The sequence below is a fragment of the Cyanistes caeruleus genome, chromosome 1, assembly GCF_971803275.1.
Source record: "Cyanistes caeruleus chromosome 1, bCyaCae1.hap1.1, whole genome shotgun sequence".
Taxonomy (NCBI): Eukaryota; Metazoa; Chordata; class Aves; order Passeriformes; family Paridae; genus Cyanistes; species Cyanistes caeruleus.
The window spans coordinates 76,614,219-76,636,457 of record NC_141701.1 but is presented as its reverse complement, the minus strand read 5'-3'; the positions used below and the strand labels follow the sequence as shown (position 1 = coordinate 76,636,457).

Below are 22,239 nucleotides of genomic sequence, written 5' to 3'. Positions count from 1 at the left end.
CAGAATTTCTTTACACAAAGTAACAAGTGGCAAACTTGCAAAAATTTATATCTAAATATTTTACGTAACACACTGATTTCACAAACTTTCTGTAAAGGTCTTTGCTGGAGGTATATTTAAAGTCACATTGTAAAACAACTTAACAGAGACTATGACTTTTAAAAGTTTAAGAAATTACATAGGACTCTATTTTTTCATTAAATGCTTACATATTAGTAAAAGATTTCATATTCAATTAAATCAAAATTATAAACTTCATTTTCAGGTTTGCCTTCTTGGCCTAAAAGGGTCAAGGATCAGACAAAATAAAAGATCACAGAAAATATGATCATTTAAGAATAATTAACCAGACATGTGCTTCTCACGGCAGCATCCTTCAGCAGCTGGCTCAAGATCCCAGAGCTGGGATGGATCTCAGCTCCAGGTGTGGAGCACAGGCAGTCAATCCAAGGATCCTCAGCAATGTCTTAGGAGTTCTGGGCAGGGAGGAGCAAATATGAGCTCAGTAAAGAGTTTCTAGCTCAGCCTCTTCATGATGAGACCAGTAGTTTTCTGTTAGGCAGCAGCCTTTCCCTCAGAGTTCCTATTGGAAAAGCTGGACATGAAAGCAATCATTTTCAAAAAGCATGGAATTTTTGAAGATGGACTGGAAAAAATAAGGGCAATGATTCATCCTATGGAGTTGTGGAACCAGTTTTTTAAGTATTTGTATAATTGTTGAAAAATCTGATCACACTTAGAAGGGACTGAGAAAAAATGAGTTAATGATGGCTGTAAAGGGGATGACCACTATAGAAGGAAAAAAGAAAGCCTATACCACTGTGCAAGTTGTATGAGATAAATAATTTAAGACACTGATTTTCTTTGAGAAGTATTCTGAAAGAAATTAAGTCATATCTATCATGTGTTCTGGTTTAGAGCAGAAGGTTGTTGAAGTCATATAGCAATTGAACCAGCACTATTCAGGATATTGGCAGACCAGATAAAGTAAGATAAATGTTCTCTTCAAGCTGCTATTTTACCTGTCTCATTAAAAATTAATACAGATTGTCTCAGATGAATAATCTCCGTGAATGTTTACTGTATTTGTGTACTCAAATGGGAGAGTACCTTCACTCATTTTCTAAGTGTATCTATTTTGTGCTTTCCAAAGGCCTGTTTTGTCTCTAGAAAAGTCATCCATTTTGCTACACCAAAGTTGTAAACTTAAATTCTACCATGTTAATACAACATTGGGATGACATTTTAAGATATATCAGCATGTAAGTAGAGTACTTAAAAAAAAAGAAAATCAATTATAATATTTTGCATAGTTTTATGAGTCTATTTGTCAGAAAAATTTGATTAAGAAAATATAGTGTCACCTGCCTTCCAGACGTCTCATTTCCTTCAGTTGAAGTAGAGGCTTCAAATTGTTGGGTTTCTTCTTTAGAGCTCAGAAGTTTCTATGGGCTCTTATCTGCTCAAATGCCTTGAAATCCATTTAACAGTGGATCTGACCCTCTTGGCAGATTTCAGAAAGCAATTTTAAGTATTGGAATAAGAAAGTGAATAGTGTGGAGTGGGGAACATTGTACCCATAACATCCGTGCTCCTCTGCAGGCCCTCTGTATATTATTCTTTCCTACACAAAATTTTAGAGAAACAGAAAAAAAAACAAATGCATTCTAAAGTTCATTGATGGATTTTTTTAATAATTGACACATGGTAGGATAACATCTGAAAGAAACAGGATCAGTATGCACAACACCCTGTTTTCCTCATTTAAATAACTAGTGTTTCCAGGATAGTTTTTTCAGGTTCTTGAGAGCACTGCTTTCTGGCCCTGTCTGTCCTGGGCCCAGGGCATCACTCCACCGAGTTCAAGATCCAGACCCCATGTCATCTCAGCCCTTGGAACACAGGCAGTGTCTGTGATACCTCTCAGGCAGTGGCAGAGCCTCTGAGGTGGTTCCCTGGGGCTCTCCTGGGAGGGGAATGGCAGGCCCTGGCAGAGGAAAGCACAAGCTTCCTTACTTCCCTGATGGCTCAGGGATCAAAACCCATCTGTCTTTCATATTTTGACAGGTGTTAGTGTTATTTTAACTGGACTAATGGAAATTCTATCTTTATTTTCAATAGACTGGTAATATAGTGGGCTAGTTTGCTCACTATAAATTGCTCTCTCCCCATACCAGCAGGATTCCAGTTTTGTCCTCAGCACGGTTTTGATGGTTTCTTTATCAAATGCAGTTGATTTTCTTTGGTGCTTTAATTTTAAATTTAATGTAAATACACTACTGTATCTGAACATAAGTGAATGCAAAGGCTGAGATCCAGTCAGCCTAACATTATTTAAATGGCATTCAACTTTAGACACCTCACATGGGAGTCATCTTAAAGTACCTGTCTAAATGCATATATAGTAAAAAATTTCTGGGTTTGTTAAGGATTAAGACAAAATAAAAAATTTAAGCCATCTATATGGCTTTTAGAAGTCTTCTGAATGCAATAAAATTAGCATTCACTAAACTTGTATTTCCTGAAAAATACTTATCAGTCAGGTAAGGTACTGAAAACCTGTTGTTTTTTCCACTATCCGTAATTCATAATTCAGGACAAGAATTTTACTGCAATTCCTGTCTGTTTAAGCTAACGTATGAAAACGTAAATATTTCAGGAGTAAACAATTAAAATTTTCAGCACCTTCCTCCTCCACTTGGCAAATTATTTTGGTAAGAAAGAAGCCTGCAAAATTTGGTCAGCCCTAGAGTGACATCTACAGCTCAGAGACATGTGCAAGAGAAGCAAAATTCACATTCACTCATCCAGCTTTAACTAGGAAACTGAAGTGTACTATTGATGACTGGTCTATGAATTTAATATATGAGAAAGGAATTAATTTTACCACAGAGCATCCTGATGGCCAGGCAGCAACAGAAATGCCTCAGCCCATCTGTCAATTCAACTCCTTTACCAGTAGGTTCCCAACTCCACTATTTCCCATCAAGCCTAGGAAGTTCTAATCTTGGAATAGGAAAAGAATATCAACTAAATGTAGATGTGAAATGATCAGATCTGGAGAACAGAGTCATCTGATAAGTAATCTTTTTGGACAGAAAAAATAATAAAAAGAAAAGGATAGTCTGAGAGGGAATGCAAAAGATTCAGTGCAATTATTGTAAGACAACAAAACTGTACATCATCCTTGCAGATGAAATTCTATCACATGGTGATTATGCAGTCTACAGTACTTGCTTCAATGATATTTAGCAGAATCAAGAATTTTAAGGCCAGAAAAGAAAGTTTGATTTTTTTTATTCTAAATGTATTATGCTACTTAAAAGCTATTTTATAGGATAGATGTGTTTTCCACTCATCAAAGTAAGCAAATGCCAATAAATTAAAAAAAAAAAAAAGGTTAGTAGCCATTTCTGAAAGAGAAAAGCATTTAATATTTGCTTTAATACAGAGAGCAAACAAAATAATTTACTCCTGTTGATCAGGTCAATATTATATATGGCTATTCTGATCTGATGGTATTTCTGGAACTATATATCTATGACATTTTAACCCTGAAAATTTCATTAATAAAATTAAAATTAGTCATATGAAATGTATTAGTATGCTAAAAGTAAAAAGAGCTGTAAAGTTCATTAGAATGGTCAATCGAAGATAAGAAGTGCTGGTTGTAAGACAATTCATTATCTCTTTAGGCACAACAATGAATGATAATTAATTTGGAAATCTGTGTCTATTATAGGTCAATAGGTCAACTAGCTTTTAGTTAACTAACTTTGAAATATGATTCTCAAATTATGTTTTTTACTAATAGGAGTGAACAGTCAGTACAGTAGTTTATATGATAATTCCTTGAATTTTCAGTTACTTGAAGGTTGAGATAATTCCTTTGCATGTTGTTAAAACAGCTGTAGAAAAAATTACCAAAGCCTATCAAAAGACTTCTGTAAGAAAAAAATATCCATAAATTTTCCCTTTGGAAGTTCCTTTGGCTTGCTTTTTATGCTTTCAATTTTGTTAGGCTTTCAGTGTCTAGAAAAGTAAAATTTTGACTTTTGTGTACCAATGATACTGTCCATGTGCATGGATTTGCAGAAGGATATGAATAGGAAGAATTAATTTTAAAGGTGGCAGAAAAGATAGAAGGAAGAACAGGGGAGGTACCAGAATAAATAAAACATTTACAATAGACTTACTGTCCTTGTCAGAGAAGAACAGATGGTTTTAAAAGATTTAAATATTGTGGACATGACAGGTTTATTCTTACAGAACACAAGCCAGAGATAAGACAGTGTGAGTGAAAGTGAGGTGAAAAAACTAATTCATGATAACTACTTTATGTCATTTTAACAACTTAGCCTTAAATGTGTATGTGTTTTATGATTCAGAATAGATAGGGCTCATTCATTTACATGTACTCAAGATCAAATTAGGCAGGCTTTACATTTATCTCCTTAAAAATCAACCAAAAAAAATCTGAGTGGAAGAATATTTCTTTTTTTTCAGTGGTGATTGTGGCAATCGGTACAAATTGAAGTGCAGAAAACTTTATTTAAACGTAAGAAAAAATAATTTTAACTGTGAGGGTGACGAAACACTAGCCCAGTGAGATTGTGGAGTCTCTGCCTTTAGAGATACTCAGAACTCAACATGACACAGTCCTGCATGATTTGCTCTAGCTGATCCTGTTTTCAGCAGAGGTCCCTTCCAACATGACTCTATGACTCTGTGATATAAAGCACTTCTATTGGACACGGTAACATTTTTGTAAGATGAACATTTGCAGAAGTTGTATTTATTAGCTTTATTATGTACCGATAATAAATCGGTATTTATTAGCTGCTCAGATTTAGGACAGGTACACTAAAAGGAGTCCATCCAATAACCAAGCAAACTATATGTGTCTTCCAGCAACTGTATTTTTAAAGGATGCAAGTTTAGATGTTTTTCTGGATACATAGATGTATGAAATTACTTTCAAACTATTATTTTAATCCAATTGGTGTTTATGCTCCCAGAAGAGTGATGTGAACATGTACCTGATTTATTTTAATAGAATCTGTTTGACACAGATTTAAAAAAAAAATGTTATTTTTTATGTGTTGCTTAGTACTATTCCTTCAAGACACAAGGTCTCTGGGGTAAATGAGAGGTACTCCAGAGAAGCTGAAATCCACTTTACAAAGCTAAATGTTTGGAAATTGCATCTTCCTATAAAAAGCACACACAGTCATGCATTTCTGATAACCCAAGATGTTTCCTATGTCTCTGTAGAGGAAACTGAATTAAATAGATACTACTGAATTTAACATGAAATCATATGGGACTAGGGCAGCTCTACATTTTGGTGGAGAAAATTAGCTACTTAAAAAAGCTACAGAGAAAACACTCAGGAAAGCATGTAATGAAAGGTGTGTGGAGAAAATGAATGCTTTTGGTTTTTTTGGATTATTCTAGTTAGTTTTGTTGTGGGTTTTTTGATTTATTTTTAGCTTAACCATTTTTTTAAAAAATTACAATCATGATTTTTCTTGCAAATGATAAAAATACAAACTCATGACGAACAAGAATACTTTTTAGATAGAATGAAACTACAAAACCATGTAGTTAATGATTTATTTGATTTATAGACGTATAAATCAAAAACATATTTTACTTAGAGAAAATTTTCTCTACTTGTAGTGAGGTAACCATATGAAATCTCAGATTATGCTGTATTATGAGCAAGTAATGTCCATTTTACAGCAATTATAACTAGTCTGTTAATTTTTAATGTGACAATTCATTCCCACAAATATCAATTGTCTTGGAGAACTAATGCTGATTAACATTGGTATTATGTATTTCATTGACAATAATAATTTATATTCCAGTGACACTGATAAGCATGTATTACCTGTCTTTGTATTATATATAAAGCATTTTTCAAGCCTCAGAAAAAAATAGGGTTGGTTTGCTTGGTTTTTTTGCTGGTAATCTATATTACTTACTCTTTTTAAGTCATAGTGAAAAACTGAAATATATAGTAGGCTGTCCAAAGATGGTTTTTGAATCGGTCTTATCAAAGACTAAGCAGCAATAAAGTCTTTGGGCAAAAAAAGATATGCAGTCATACTAAAGATTACAGTTCCCTTCATAAATAAGACAGACAGCAAACTGGTGGTTAAAACAATTCAGGACATTCTCCCATATTACTTTGGCTCAATATAAGGAAAACAAGATGAAAAGGGTAAACAGCAACTAAAAATTGAATAGTTCATGTTCCTACAAGAATCTGGATCAAGTATAAGCACTTTACATCAACTTGGTTTGTTTTGTGTACTGTAAAGTAAAAGTTTAAAAAACTGTTACTATATCTTGTCTGGTCAGCTTGATAACTTTCTACTATGAAATGAATCATTCAGTGGGATGAAAGCAGTAGAAATTCATTGTATGCATTTTAATAAAACTTTTGACACCATCTCCAGTTGGTATTGGAAGGTACTTGTATCACCTTGATTCCAGTCAGGTGTCCCACACTGGTTCCTGTACTCACCACTCTCACCATACTGCTCATCAGACTCAAGCCATCAGTATGGGCAAAGACAATTCTAACGCTTGCCAGACCATGGCAGGAGGATCAAGCCCAGTTTAGTACTCACCACACAACCAAAGATATTAGCAAGCTTCAGCAAATGCCCAAGAGGCCCCGGTGGGCAGGCAGACAGAGCACAGGTTACGTGAGGAAAGGCTACACAACTGACTTGAGTCACTCTGGAGAAGAAAGGTCGATGAGGCTTCATCCTGCTCTGTTCAGCCACCCTTCAACATCCTCAAGAGGACATAGCCAGGCTGTCCTCACAGCTTTACACTAAAGTCACAAGAAGCCAGAAAAGATGCTCTGGTGACATCTGCAACCAATAGAACACAAAGGAACAGCTGGGCCTTCTGGTGACCTCATGACAAAAGACAGGGAAAAGCCCAAGGACCAAAGGTTTATTTTTCCTCACTGTTGCTGGGAAGATCTGCTCTTGGACTGCCCAGGTGCATGCATATGGATGCAGTGGGAGTGATCAAAGAAGCCTGAAATCTTTCCTCTCTTGAAAGGAGATTCAACTCAGAGGTCACTAGGTGCTGTTAGAGCAGGGCACTAGCTCATGTTGGTAGGATTAAAAATTTTTCATCTCTTCTGAGCTATTAACTAGAAGTAAGCCCTGCTAGTATAAATTTGAAAAGACATGACATAGTAAAACATGTCAACTGTAAAGACATAATTTGTAAGATTGTAGTGAATGACATCTAGTAAAGCATTAGTTTCTTCTGCTACCCTGAAAAGTATAAGTCTAAGCATTTTTATTTCTATGATCAAGAGAGTTTTGCCCCATTTCTCATAAATCACATGAGATTTTGATCTTATTTGTACTAAGAAGGCAGGTTTCTCAAACATAGTAGAGATGAAATACTGTAGACAGAAGTTACATTTTAAATGAAGGTTACATTCCAATACCACATTAAATGCACATAAATCCAGTACCACAAAGTAGTAAAAAAATTAAGTCAAACACCTGAGATAGCCATAGCAGTCCATTCCAAACAAATTTCAGCATTTATGAGGACAATCAGCTGACTATTTGCCCTGCTTCTTATTTGCATCAAAGAGTATTGTTGCCAGAAAAAGAAGCAGCATCCAGTTATCCTATGTGTGTCAAACAGAGAGACTAGTACAGTTTTATTGATTTGTTAGTCTCCTATAACAGGACACATCTTCAACAGCACTGATTTATACAAAGCATTAGTGTTGTGCTTTTAAATATTATTCTCCATCTGTTATGGCAGCCAGTAAAACAGTAAATCAAATAAGCCTTTGATTCAATACAACTTCTATTGAAAGATGTATAAGTTATGTCTGCACAAAGACTTACACTGTTAGAAACAAACAGAAGTAGAAGAGAATGCTATCTCTATTTTTATGCAAAATCTGTACCTTCAGCCAGTCATTGTACGCACAGACCACAAGGTGGTAGTCTTGTTTTGAAAAGCTATATGCTGACTCGTTTTCCTATACAAGGTTGTTTCCTTTGAGACATCGAGGATTTTCAGTTCCTATCCTATTTCTCTGAAATAACTTCTCGTGTACAAGTAAAGTTAAAGCAAATAGGGTCTAAATCTCAGCTCAGTTTTCAGCATGAAAGCATGATATATTTTTAGGAAAATTAAGAAAGTTCGTATTGAATAGTAACTTCGGGAAATTCAGAAAATTCGTGCAGCTAAAAATAGCACTTATGTTTTAGTGGGCTAATGATCTTTACTTACAGGAAATTCATTACTGTAATTTGGGCCTGACTGATTGTTTCTTGTGGTAAAAATAACTATGATGGATTATCTGTAATAATCAACTACTTCAGCTTCCATAGTATTAAAATATACTGAGCATCAACAATTTTAAAAATCTAGGAAAGATTTCCAAAGGTTCGATACAATCAAGCATTTAATTAGAGGATTCTAATACCAGTTTTCCAGATCCATGACTTATTCTAGCAGTTACTACTTCTAACTAGGTAGAGTAGCTAGTTTCTTCTTCACATGCTTTGACCACTAGGTGATACAGTTTTATGCAAAGAAAGGTGGAATTTAAAATACCTTGTTTGAAATAAGTATACAAAGTCAATTCTTAAATCTGTATCCTAAACTACCTCCCTAAAGGTACATGTGCTTTGAGGAGGAAATTAATAAGTAAACATTAATGAGAGTTAGATTTCTGGTCTGGCTTCAAATGCCTAAAGCTGATGTAGCTTTTTGAGCTGTAAGAAAAGTTTGGTTTCTTTGCCAAAATGGTAGTACTCTGCATGGTGAATAGTTATTTCAAGCATATGGAGAAAGAATGAATGGAGTTTTCTCTCAGAAATTGTGTGATACACTAATTAATTGAGATGCAGACAGATGAATCATCAGGTGCACAGCTTTTATTGACAAAACTTGTTTTGCAGCTAATGAGGACTTCAGCAATCATGTTGTGCATACTTTGCCCTCATTATACTTTTGATCCTACTATCAATGGTCATGTATTAAAAAGAACATATTTCAATTTCCTTAAGTAAAAATTTTTCATATATTTGGTTTATGACAATAGTCATCATGCAAGATCTTTTTTTTTTTTTAAGAGAAAACTTCAAGAATTTACAAAAGTTTTCAAACACTTTCAAGCAATTCTGGAAAAAGCGTGGTTTAGGATTCAGATGAAAAATAAGAGAATTGGTGGTGGTCTACACTTAATCTATGACATCAGAATTGTTAGCTACATCACAATTAGATGATATGGCTAGAAAGGATTTATAATTCTGTGGTGCCCAAGAGCTAGCACTCTACCAGATTTGGCAAAGAAAGGACTGTTTTCTCACTTCTGCTGGCTGGGAATGGCCCAAAGGCTCAGAAAGCTAGTACAGCTTTGGGGAATTAGAAGATTTAAGTAGCTAGCTAAAGGATACAGCAATAAAAGTTATTCTTGTATCAGTTTGGTTAATTTAAAGCAAATTTAACAGTTTTGGGTTTCTTGGTAAGTTTATGGTTTTGTTCCCCACCCACCCACCCCAGCAGTTTTGCAGAAAAAGTATTTTTCAGCAAATAACATATTCCAGAAATATATTACCAGGAATTCACTCAGCCAGCCTCCAGATTTAAGTTGCTGTAAATATTTTGGAATCTATAACCAAAAGAAAGAAATGATGGAATAACTTTACACAAAAATACAGCTATGGATAATTTCTTCAGGAAAAGATATTTTATGTGTGAATAATTATCATATCCTATCTGGGAAATTAGACTTCACATATATTTTTGAAGAAAAAATAACAAATGCCATAACTAGAAGAAATAATCTGCTGGACAATAAGCAAAATTGTTCAACACTGCCTCCAGGACCAACTTTTGGGCTGGACACTTCTATTCCCACCAGAATTTGAACAGCATTTGAAGACTGCATCTTATAGTTTAATTTCCTTGGAAAGAAACCAAATTTATTTATACATCCCAAGGCTGCACATATTCGTAGACATCTCCACTATGAGAAATATTTAAAAGTTTCTATGAAAAGCTTCAAAAACAGCAAATTAAATCTATAGAGAAATTATATCTTTTTTAATTAAAAATAATATGAAAAGAATTTTTAAAATAAATTACTTCATTGTAGCTTTGTTGTTTTACACCACAGTATAAATATAGATATATAGATATATAAATACAGATAATTTCACACACATACACACAAATACTCTCTTATTTGGATTAGATATCCTCCAGTTACTCAGAGATGACCATTTTAATTAAGAAAAAATAGTTTTAAGGTGATAGGGCCTTGAATGCCATGTGCATTACAGATTGCCATCCCAATTTAGAAAAGAGCTAAATAATTACCTTAGTTGAATGACCTTTTTTTGCACCATGTTGTATCTTTAAGTTACTGACTGTTCCCAAAAAAAATATTTGGGGGAGAATAATATTTTTTCCTTTTAGGCTTCTGTTTAAACAAAGTTTTCTTTTCAAAAGCCTTAATATCTTGCTAAAAAAAAGGCTAAAAATCATCCTAGAATTCAGCCATATGCACCTTCAATCAGTTCAACATTGATTCCTCAGAACAAATGTGAAGCTAATGGTTGTTACTCATTGATTCAAAATGTGAAGCTGACCCTGTAGTTCTGTTCCCTAAAATAGCTACCTTCTTGTTGCTGACTAGTTCATCCTTCCCTTCTCTGTTGCTGTGTCTTTCCTGAAACATATTAGATGGTTTTTGACTTACTGGACAGACTTTTCAAAGTGCTGTCTGGTTTTATCTGACTGACAGAAAAGTGGACCTAATATTTCTCCAGACATTCTGGATAAAATAGATATACAAATATTATAAAGCAGAAGAGGCACATCAATATATTACTAAACAGAGCTGTTTTGTGTGTTTCATTTGTGAGAAGACAGCTAAACTACCCACTTTATGTTAGGTGTCCAAATATTTTGATATACTAAAGCTATTCATCATTAATTTATGAAAGCAAAATTAAAAACCATGTATTCCAAAGCCTGTTCTCTCTCAGCTTCAAGTAAAACAGAGTGAGCACCTCTGTTACTACCAGCTCAGAGAGCCAAGAGTTTGGTCTTAGCTGAGATTCCCACTCCTCAAGTATACTTTGATAGCATCAGGAGAATCTTTCCAACTAGAACAATCCTCTCCTGCATGTCTCTTAGCCCTTGCAGTTTATTCACATAGCCACTGGATGACACTGCTAGCAATGACTATTTTTTAATACGTAAACATTTCAATGTGTTCTGTTTGCTGACCAGCTTTTGACTTTTTCATCAATGGTCATCAAATGACATTTTCAGACTCTCTGACAAGTAAGGAGTGGGGTCACCTTGGACATCAGGTAAAGACTTTGACATTTTTTCCACAGAATTCTGTATTTCTGGCTGGGTAAAAAACTGCCTGGATGTGGAGGTACAACTGCTTGGGCATCAGCTTAAAACTGTGAGATGATAGGAAGCCTGTTCATATAAGGTTATGCTTCCAGACTGTTCTTAGTTCTCTCCCCAGGCTGGTTGTCATTTGCCACATTATTTTTAATATTCCTAATCTCAGTCTGTGATTGGAGCCCCGCCTTCAAATCCACCCTCAGATCTTCTGTATATACGCTGCTGTACCCACCCTTTTTTCACCTTTAATGGTTGACCCTATGCTGTGTGTTTGCCTTTGCCATTTATTATTTTACCATTAAAGCAGTTTTGCTTTTTGGGTCACTCAGTCACGTCCATCCTGTTATTTTGACACACAACTCCCAGGTGGCCCGTGTTCAAGGTCACAAAGCCGAAACACCACAGGGCTAGCCCTGTTAAGTATCTTTATCAATGATTTGGACAAGTAGATGAAATGCACCTTCAGTCAGTTTGTAGTTGGCACTGAGCAGGGCTGGAGAGTTGATCTGCTGGAGTGTAGGAAGCCTCTGGAAGGCTGGATAGGTGGGCCAAGGCCAATTATATGACATACAACAAGGCAAAGTGCTGGGTCCTGCACTTGGGTCACAACAACCCCAGGCAGTGCTTACCCACTCATGAAAAAGTGTCTGGAAAGTGGCACAGTGGAAAAGAACCTGGAGTTTTGAGCACAAGCCTTATGAGGAGCAGATGGGGGAGTTGGGATTGTTTAGCCTGAAGAAAAGAAGTCTGATGGGAGACCTTATTGGTCTGTAGAGCTATCTGAAAGGATGCTGTCGCCAGGTGTGTGCTGGTCCTTCCTTCCTGATGTCTAACAATAAGACAAAGGAAACAGGCTCATGTTGCACCAGGGGAAGTTTATATTTGATATTAGGAAAAAAATTTCACTGGAAGGATTGTCAAGCACTGGAAGAGGCTACCCAGGGAAGTGGTGGAGCCACCATCCCTGGAGGTATTTAAAATTCATGTGGTTGTGGCACTTACAGAAATTGTTCAGTGATAGTCTTAGCAGTGCTGGATTAATGGTTGGATTCGTAAAGATCTTCTCAGTTTTCTTTTTACTTTTCAGTAAATGTTTTTGTGAATGTAAGATTTTATACTTATTTTCTTGCATCTTTTCCAAATCCGATGCTTTGCCATCTTTATTTTCTTTGTCTTCTAGACTCCACATTATGTGTTTGGTTCTGTTTAGCAAAAAAATGTCAGTTGTATGTCCATTATCTCTGAATACCAGCCTTCATTCTAAGATTTGTCTTGTCTCAGGACCATGGCTCATATTATGCAAAAAAAAAATCTTCACTGGTCCATGCACCTTTCCCTTTATTAAATTTTTAAAGCACACTATAATGTCTCCTTTCTTTACTGAGATGTTTCAGAAATTCAGTGGATTTTGGCAAATAAATATGTCTCAGTCACCAAGATACTTCTCTATATGGAACTGAATAAAGTTCACCCGTATAGAATGATTTCCAGAATTACATTGTTTTATTATAGCATAAAAGTCTTTGGTGCAAGACTGAATACTGAATAGGTATTGCAAGCTAATTTCTGATCAAATGATCAACATTCAACTAACAAAACCACTTACAATTGCTTGTGGATTGACCAACATGTAGAAATTTCCTCAAAGTTACAGTGCAAATCTCGTGAAGTTACAGCCTTATTAGCAAAGCCTGCTGTGATTTTGGTCCCTTTCAGGGAGTAGTCTTCAACTGTGGCAATCACATTGAATTCTGAAAAAAATAAGGAAAAATCATTATCTCATATGTACAAGTATGTCAACATAGCCCATAAAATAAATTTTCCACTTACATTCACCATGGAAAACTTTCTTCAGAACATAAATCTTCTAAAATTAATGTGCATTATCTAACTGCTCTTAAGCTAAAGATATAATGATCAATATGGATAAGAGACACAAATGCCCTCACTAACAAGATTCTATGTTCCATTAGAGAAAAAAACCTAATTTGCATCCCTAAATTTCAAGAGGAAATTATCATAGGAAAGAGAAACCAGTGGGTTTGAGTAGTACTGGTTAGGCAGGTTGTGTATTTTGTCTAGTTGTGAATTGTAGTACTGTAGCAACTAAAGAAAATGAGCAAAAGTATCTCTTACACTCTACCCCACCTGTATATAGAATTAGCTTGTTAAAAGGGACTATGTCCCTTTCACAAGTTTCACTGTTTAAAATTACAGAAGAAATTATTTGCTATTGATTTATATATTTTGCATCCCTTGAAAAGTCTAGTACAAATCTTACGTAGCTCTTTATTACAGCTTGAAATCTAGTGTGAAAAAGTAATAAAAATATTTACTCAGTTTTACAGAGGTATAATCCATAAACCCATATCCAAAGACAATTTAACAATTTATCTATCCAACATCTTTGGGAAATTCAAAGAAAACGTAATTCTTTTTTATCTCTTTTTTTCTTTCTCTTTTTTTTTTTTTTTAATCTGTTGTGCAGATATGGATGCTTGATTGCTCTTTGCCCATACAGACCAAGAGAGAGTAGAAGGTAGCACCTAGAGCCTGCACATCTGGGGATCAAATAATAACAGATGTACAGGAAATAAGAGCTATTAATAAAAAGGACACTTATTCAAGATTTTATTCATGTTTCACTCTTTAAAACATTTCTTTTCTCATGTCATCCTCAGTTAGGTTTTTTGTAAAGTGCTTTTTGTAAAGAGGTCATCTGTTTTATGACAGTGCAGACCTTACCTGGAAACAGATCACAGGCAAGCCATATCCTATTCTCACCAAGTCTCACCAAGGCATTCTTGGATTTCTAATTACTTTTCTCATAGCAACAGGCAGTACTGTGTGCCTTCAAAGCCATGTTCAGATAATTTAATTTAGTTTTATATTTGAGCCTTTAACTGGTGAACTCATAAAACATTTGCTGATTGAGGGTCTCTTTTGTGGTTTGGGGTTTTTTTCATCACACATGGTAGAACAGCAAATTCACACATTCAACTGCGTTTGGCTCTCTCCCATATATGAGAACAAACTCTCAAAATGTGGCTAGAAGTCCACAACATTTTAGAGACCAACAAAAAGTTTTATAAAGGTAAGCCTGATTTTTTTTTTACTTTGGATTTAGTTGGCTTTACACAGTATGTTGCACAGACTTTTGGTGAAAATGGCATTGTTTTTTCTTAGCTATTTGTATTGTTAGTCCCAGCATTTTCTAGCTGTATGACTAAATCCTAGATAAAATAGTTCTATTTTTTGTAACTTTAATGACTTTGTAGAATATTGTGTCTGTTAAATTTAGTCACTTTCTTCCTACTAATTTAAACCGCCTTCCCTTTCTTCCATTTGCTCTCTTGATAGATTTTGTTTCATTTTTGTAAAACATGTGAATACATGCTCAGACAAAGATAAACTTACATCATTATTTTTTGTCATTCTTTGGTTGTACTTGCCTAGGAGGATTTCTGTTAGGGCCTCACAACATAAGTATTTCTTGCAAGAGAAAAAAAATTACCAGAGTCTTGACAAGCTCAACATAGCAAAAGGAGTGTTTCAGTCAGACTTCCTAAATTCTTTCCTCAACATTTTCTTATCTTCTTATGGTTGAATAACTCATATATTGAAATATTATGATCTCCTATTACTTCCTGGTGAGAATATGCCATACTCAGGCTGTTAATTTCAGAATGATATACAACTGCAGAGCTTCTACACAGAGATACATGTCAGTGCGTTTGCTTTGGTTATCCTTCCTAGATAAAGATGGACTAATCTAATGTTAAATCTGTCCTAATTTATCTTTGTAAACTGGGAGATGGCTCAAATTACTGCCTTACTTACTTATTACTCTTATTTGGAGGCAGAACTTGCAGAGTTCCTGAAAATGAGGTTTCCAAAAGCCTGGTAGTCCCTTGACGTATGACAATCAACAGGAGATTTTACTCACCCAGTTCATCAGGACTTTTGGCTAGAATCAATGCCAACATTACTAGTTTATCTTTTAAAAGCAGTAATAATTTAAGCATAAGAACATCAATGCCTCTCTTTCCTAGGTATTTCCTACACATTACTCAGGTATTCTGAGACTTCCTATAGACACTGATAGATTGAATTTCTAAACTTTTATGGTTCTTGAGTTTAACAGCTTGTCAAAATGGAATGGTTTTAAAACTGACCTCCTCCATAATTCAAATAAAAAATAACCCATTAAAATAATTGTAAGTATTATCTATGTTCTTCCCATAAATGGACAGTAATAGAATTTACTGCTTATCAAACCTGATATCCTTATGTGACAAGGTACACCACCTAGCTGATCAATGACAATAAGTATTTTTAAAATTTCATTCAGATTATGAGCCAGCATGGAATGAATGCCATAATGGCACTTCCTTGAGTGGAGTATGGTATAGTATAACACACTATATAACAAACCAAATCAAACCAAATAAATAAATGGAAGCAACCAAACCACAGGTGAGTATGGTCTTGTTAGGGAAGGCAAAGCACCACACCAAAGTGACTTCACCAGCTTCCAGGGGAGTGAAGTTTGGGTCACCCTTATGTAGACATGTAGATGCACCCTCACCAATTTCCACAAAAAAGAATGAAAACTTTTCTGAAGAAAGATTTTTAGTTTCTCCAGATTCTCCATTGCTTCTACAGAAGGAATGTGTGGTTTTCAGCACACACTTCCTGTGTGCCAATAGCCAGCTCAGGAGTTTTAACATATACTGCTTTGAAATGGCTATATGAAATTCAACTATGTGAAAAGGAGAGTGAATGTTGTGTCTCCAGCTCTTTTACTCAGAACAGGTGGAGACCTGTTTTAAAAGAAGGTAATTTGAGAGAACAATTTATTTAATGAAAAACAAAGGTTTGGTTAAAGAATGTGAAAATTTGCAGTTAAGGTTTGGTCTTTGTATTGAAACAAAAGTAAGTAAACCGTGAACAGAACTAGCTAGCTAGCAAGCTAGATAGAATGATTTCTCTTCATTCCTGAGAAATAATAATTCAACAAAAATACAGGAGATATCATAAGCAATACTTTAAAAACCTGAGTAAGGAATCCATGAACAAAATCACAGAGAGATGCCATGGTCTGAAAAGAAGGGAGATGTACCTACTGTCAAAGGCTAAGGGAGAGCTGGTAGACACCTCCTTTAAAATACTAAATAGTCTTTTCTGTGAAAGAGTGTTCATATTTATATTGCGTATTACCAGAAAGAAGGGCCTGGATGTCAACAATGGGGACTGTTTGTAATATTTTAGAACAAGTGGTGCCAAGAAATTTACATTGTGTTAACAGGCATGCAAAAGAAAAAAAAATAATATAGAGCTGAACCAAATCCAAAAAACATGGTATGGTATTCACATTAAAAAAAGAAAAAGTTATGCAAATGTGTCTCTCAAAGTGTATAAGCCAGCTAAAAAGATTCTAAATTTTAAAAATAGAAAAAAACAAGTTATGATGTTATTCTTACATTTACAGTTTACTTATTTCTTCATTTGATTGTATCGGTATCCCTGCAAAAAGCATAATTTAAACATACTGCTTTTGTTTTGGTTTGGTTTTTTTCCAAGAATCTAGTAAAATTCTAAAGCTTGCACAGCTTAATAGCATGAAATATGCATCACATGGGAAGCTCACAGAGTGTTTCCTAGGTAGATTCAATCTGAGTTTCTGGAGTAAGGTTAACCATGCATTTCAGAGGCATATCTTAAGATGAACTTATTCAAAATTTGGATCTTGTCTAAGTTGTCCCAGATTTCTCACTTTCCTCTCTATGTCTCACTGGACAAGATTATGCAACATCATTTTCCTATTACAAAATAATTAAAATTAGACCTGTTGCTTTCATGTGCAGTTTTACTTTCTCTATCTTTCTTTTATCTCAAACTATGACTTTTCTCACACTTACTTCTTCAGATCTCTCCTCCATCCCACCCAGAAGAGTGAGAAGCAGCTCCATGGGACTTAGTTGCCAGTGTTAAACAAAGACAATAATAAAAATTACCTGTATAATTTTGTTTTGATCACTTTATTCACATTATTTAGCCTTTTAACACACTTATTAAAGCCATCAGTATCAAAAGGAGACTCTTGAGGATAGAAAATCAATGTGCTTGTTTACCAAAGCTCACAGGCGCAGATTTTTCTGAAATTCTAGTTCCTTCAAAGTTGGCATTCCATGAGTATAGAGTCATCACATTTATGTTTCTTGGAATTTTTCTTTATTTATTTTCTTCTTTCGCTCCCTGAAGTCACTTATCTCTGGTTATTAACATGGGGCAAATGTGAAATTATTGAATCTTAAGATATCTGAATTAGAACAAGTTTTTTGTCCCATCTTCTTATATAAACACAGCAAATGAATGTTTTAAGGCACAGGTTAGTTGAAAGCAGAATATGAATTCTGTATGAAAGAATCTCATCAGCTTTTGTGAGGTTCAAAAAAATGCAGAACTTTCTGTACAAGACAATAAAAAATATATTCTGGTAAGGAGAAATGTTACGGCATAAGAGCTGTCATTTCTACTGTGGAAAAATGGAGTGACAGATTAATAATTTATTATATGGCCAACCAGAATTCTAAATTTGTTTTTATAGTCATCCTCTGGGGTCTTTAAACTATATATTTGCATTTATCTGTTTACGTCTACTTGTTTCTGGGAGACATTTTGGGAACCAGTGACAACAGTCCCTTTCTCAATCCCTTTCTCTGTTTTGCTATCTGCCAACACCTCATATTCTCAATTGTGTTAAGCTCTTGTGACCCTCCTCAAGACAACTTTGTAAGCAAACAAATTACTTAGAGCTCTGTGCTTTTATCAGGAATGCAGTGTGACAGTTTTGATGATAAAGCCCCAAAAGGTAAAATAGCCTACGGGTTTTGTGCTATTGTAAAATGACAGAAACTATATGGTTAGGTTAAAAAGTCTAAAACATTACCCACAGCACTGTGTAGGAAAACTTTACAAGCCCTAGTAGTATCATATTTGATGATAGTTCAATATAAAGGATTTATAACAGATACACCTTCACATTTAAGGACTAAATAAATGGTTTCAAAACTCAAATATAATAAGTATTAACTTGGTTAAAAAACTATTTAGAGATGTAACTTTACATGTTTGAACATATAGGCCTCCCTCTATATTTTTTCCCCACGTAGAAAAAAAAATAAATTTACTTTTACTTATGTCTTTTTAAAGAGCAATAGAGTGTTATGATTATTATAGCACAAAAATGAACAGTTCAAATAAAGTGAATAATTCAAGAATGCTTTAACTACTATATACTACACAGTAGGTTCACAATACAAATAGAAAATAGATTTGAGGAATTCAATCTCAGCTTTAACAGAAAACATGCCATTCCGAATCAAATTTCCCAGCGCCACTGTAATTTTCTAAATATTCAGGCTCACAAAACTTTTGAGGGGTCCCTGTTGTTTGAAGGAAGACGACCTTTTACATCAAACAAAAGATTAAAACCTGAAGCCTTCAGATCTCAGGATTAGTAATCAATGCAATATGAGTGGGAACACTCTGGCTGGAGGAACAATCAATCAGTCATCACTGTGGGAGTAGGTTCCTTCCAGCTGGGGCTGCCCATTATCTCAGGTAGCAGCAGTGAACGTGCAACTGCTGTAGCAGCCAAGTGCTGTGGCCACAAGTAACAAACCACTGCTGGAAGATATATTCAGTGCTTGGTGTCTATGACCACTACATATGAGCAAAAGCACTTAAATACCGCTCCTTAAACTATATGTGCCCTCTGCAGTGTAAACCTGTCAGCTAAGACTTCTGCTTTAGCCATCTTTCAGGAATGCTGACTGTATAATACTACTGAAAAAGGCAGCAGTTTAAAAAAAATATTGAATTTCTTTCCAGATAAAAGAAATTTCAGTGTGATAAATGTGAAAATGTTGAATTTATCATTTGTAATCTGATCTTTTACACTTTGTCCAGACAAACAGGAAATAAGGTGTGTCTAGATTCACTCTGTTTTCTTCATCCTAGGAAATGGGTAGTTTCAGACACTGTGTATTGCCAGTGGTGTGATGTGACCCAAGTGGAAATATAGAAAGAGCTCCTGAAGAATGTTGAATTTGAAAAATTATTAAACTTGATTACTTGAGAAATTTAGAATATACATGGAGCTGAGAATCCACAAAAATCGCGTTATTAAATAATATACACATCAAATTCAGACATAAGAAATTATGTATCAAATAGTAATTCACTTTTAGCAAGGTGTGCCACGTTGACTGTGCTCTAGTTAGGAGACTAAATATGCCTGAGTTCATTCTCCAGTGCAGATGCCAGCTGCCACTGAACAGCCTGGATACCTAATATGAAACTAACTTATCCTTTGAAACAGGTTCACATACTGGCTTCTAGTTGGGAGTGGTTCCTGGAAATGATGGTTCCTGACTCCAGCTTGCAGACTGTGCCCACGAATGACCTGAGGGACAGGCCAGATGCACACAAGCTATTATTATATCAGTTTGGTGATATAGGATGCTTCTGGTCACTATTTAACTTACAGCCATAGATGCAGCCTACAGATCCTCTATTTTAGTATTTAAAAATACTAAAGTATTTTTACTTTATATTAAAGTATATATGTAAAAATACTAAAGTATTTAGCATTTAAAGTATAAATATCACCAAAAGTATGATAGTACAAGACTAATTCAAATAAAAACTGCAAATTTGGTGAGTTACTTTTGGTTATTTTGCATATGTACAAATGTTGGTATAAATCTTAGGGTGAATGAAAAGCACAACATCAGCTCACCAATAAAACCCACCACACTGGATTTTAAGACTACTAATCCAAAGTGAAAAGAATTAAGTATCTAGTTTCTGAAGTAGCCTCTAAAAATTCTGGTAAAGGCGTCTTAAGGAAATGTACATTTCAAATATACACCTCAGTTCATGCTATTTTATCTGGATTGTTTGCATATGAACTTTTGCTTGAATTTCCAGATGACAGTCACCACACTATGGTCAAATAAACTGTCCTAAACATAGACTGTTCTCAAACTCTGAGATTACAAAATAACACAAAAGGCAGTTGCTGACAGATACAACATAACCCTCCTAGAAAAGTCTCATGATTGGAATTTTGCCAAACATGTAAGATACAACTGTGCAAACAATTTCTTGGCACTATCAAGCAAAAAAACCCCAAAACAAAACAAAAATATTCGCCCAATGAAAACCAACCAAAAACAAAAACCAAGGAAACAACCAGGAAAAAAACCCCAAACCACCAAACTTCTATGGGGGTAACCTTCTTATGGCATTAGCTTATTCAGTTGCTTCATGGAACTTGCCTTAGTTTAAGTAAATTTCAAGTTTATCAGCATGTTTTCTGTGCCATTAAATCATTAATCAGAGAAAGTTTTTCAGCTTCTCAACAAAATTTTTTCTCCCTAAGAAGGAATAACTATAAAATCATAGCATCATCTGCTGCTTTACTCCTAGAAATAGCCTTATGTATAACATAATTTGAACTTATTTAAATCAATATAATAACTTATTTGTAAACAAATAGTAGTTATATGAGAACCTTCAATAGCATATATTTATGATCAAATGGAGAATTTTCCTTACGTCCCTATCTTAAATTAATATTCATTAAAGTCTTCTCAGAGGTATTTCCTCTGGACTGAAAATGTTCTGGAAACAAGAGTTATACAAAACTTATGGGGAGACCATGTCAAGTGAAGTTCAGGTAGACAATATTCCCTGCTTTTCCCTTGTCTACCAAGCAAGTCTTTTCATCACAGAAATTGATCAGGTAATTCAATATTACAGTGCAACTAGAACTTCAAAGACACCTGAGCTTCTAAATAAGGAATAAATATATTACTATACATATCAGGGTTCCTCAACATAATGAGCAATAAAGGGAAAAAATTATTAAAATCCTTCTTTTTTCAGAGCACCTTGGTTTACTGGAATATTTTCTTTCATTTGTTACATTACTTGCAACTCTACAAGTTCATTTCTCTCACTGCAAGTTTCCTTTTTTAATACAAGTCAGATATTTCAGACCTGTGGGAATGTACACGAGGGAGAATGCCTTTATTTTCTGCTTTATTAAAATACCATTAAAACCTTAGTGTCTCACTGGAAAGCTCAGATGATCCCACGCTGTTCAGCAGGGTTTGCAAGGTGAACCTGAAAGACAGACACATAACAGGTGGAGTCTCGTGATGAACAGAAGCTGGTGCAAGCATAATGAAATCGTAATATTTTGAAAGATTAACTCCTATGAGCTCTTCCCTCTCCCCAGCTTTATTTAAAGGAATATGTTTACTGCTAAGTTACATGTTTATATGCTTGCAGAATTTTTTCCATTGATTGTAGCTCTGGTGGTCGAGATCTTGGCTCTGGAGAGACATCCTGAGTTGTTTGCAGGGTGGATAAAGAGATTACCCCGATCCCAGGATAGTGGGCATTGCATAGTAGAGGCAATGGGTATGTTGAGGAGAATTGGGAAGATAACAGAACTCGGTATCTTTTTTTGGAAAATAAATAGATTCTTGAACAATATTGGGAACTGGTGTAAAGAGACTTGGGAATTTATAAGAACAAAGCAGAAAGCAAAAGATAGGGGGGAAGAAGACGTCAAGAACTGATAGGAGAAATTGGAAACACCAGGCAGAAGCAAGTAAATATAACAGAGTCAGACTAGGAGACAGCTGAAGGTTGGAGGAAAGGCAGACAGAGAAAAAGGAGCATCATTAAGTGGAAACAGGATTTTCTGCATATAGGGACTATAAT

At 35.0% G+C, this 22,239-nt stretch overlaps 1 long non-coding RNA gene across 1 annotated transcript; it reads right to left on the bottom strand.

The window, feature by feature from the left end:
* Positions 1–228: 228 nt before the first annotated feature.
* On the bottom strand, positions 229–21,666 carry LOC111925623 (uncharacterized). The gene is made up of 3 exons (XR_002862339.2): positions 21,584–21,666; positions 13,043–13,187; positions 229–595 (listed from the first exon to the last, which is right to left on the bottom strand). It is a non-coding gene; the product is annotated as an uncharacterized LOC111925623 (long non-coding RNA).
* Between the last annotated feature and the right edge of the window lie 573 nt (positions 21,667–22,239).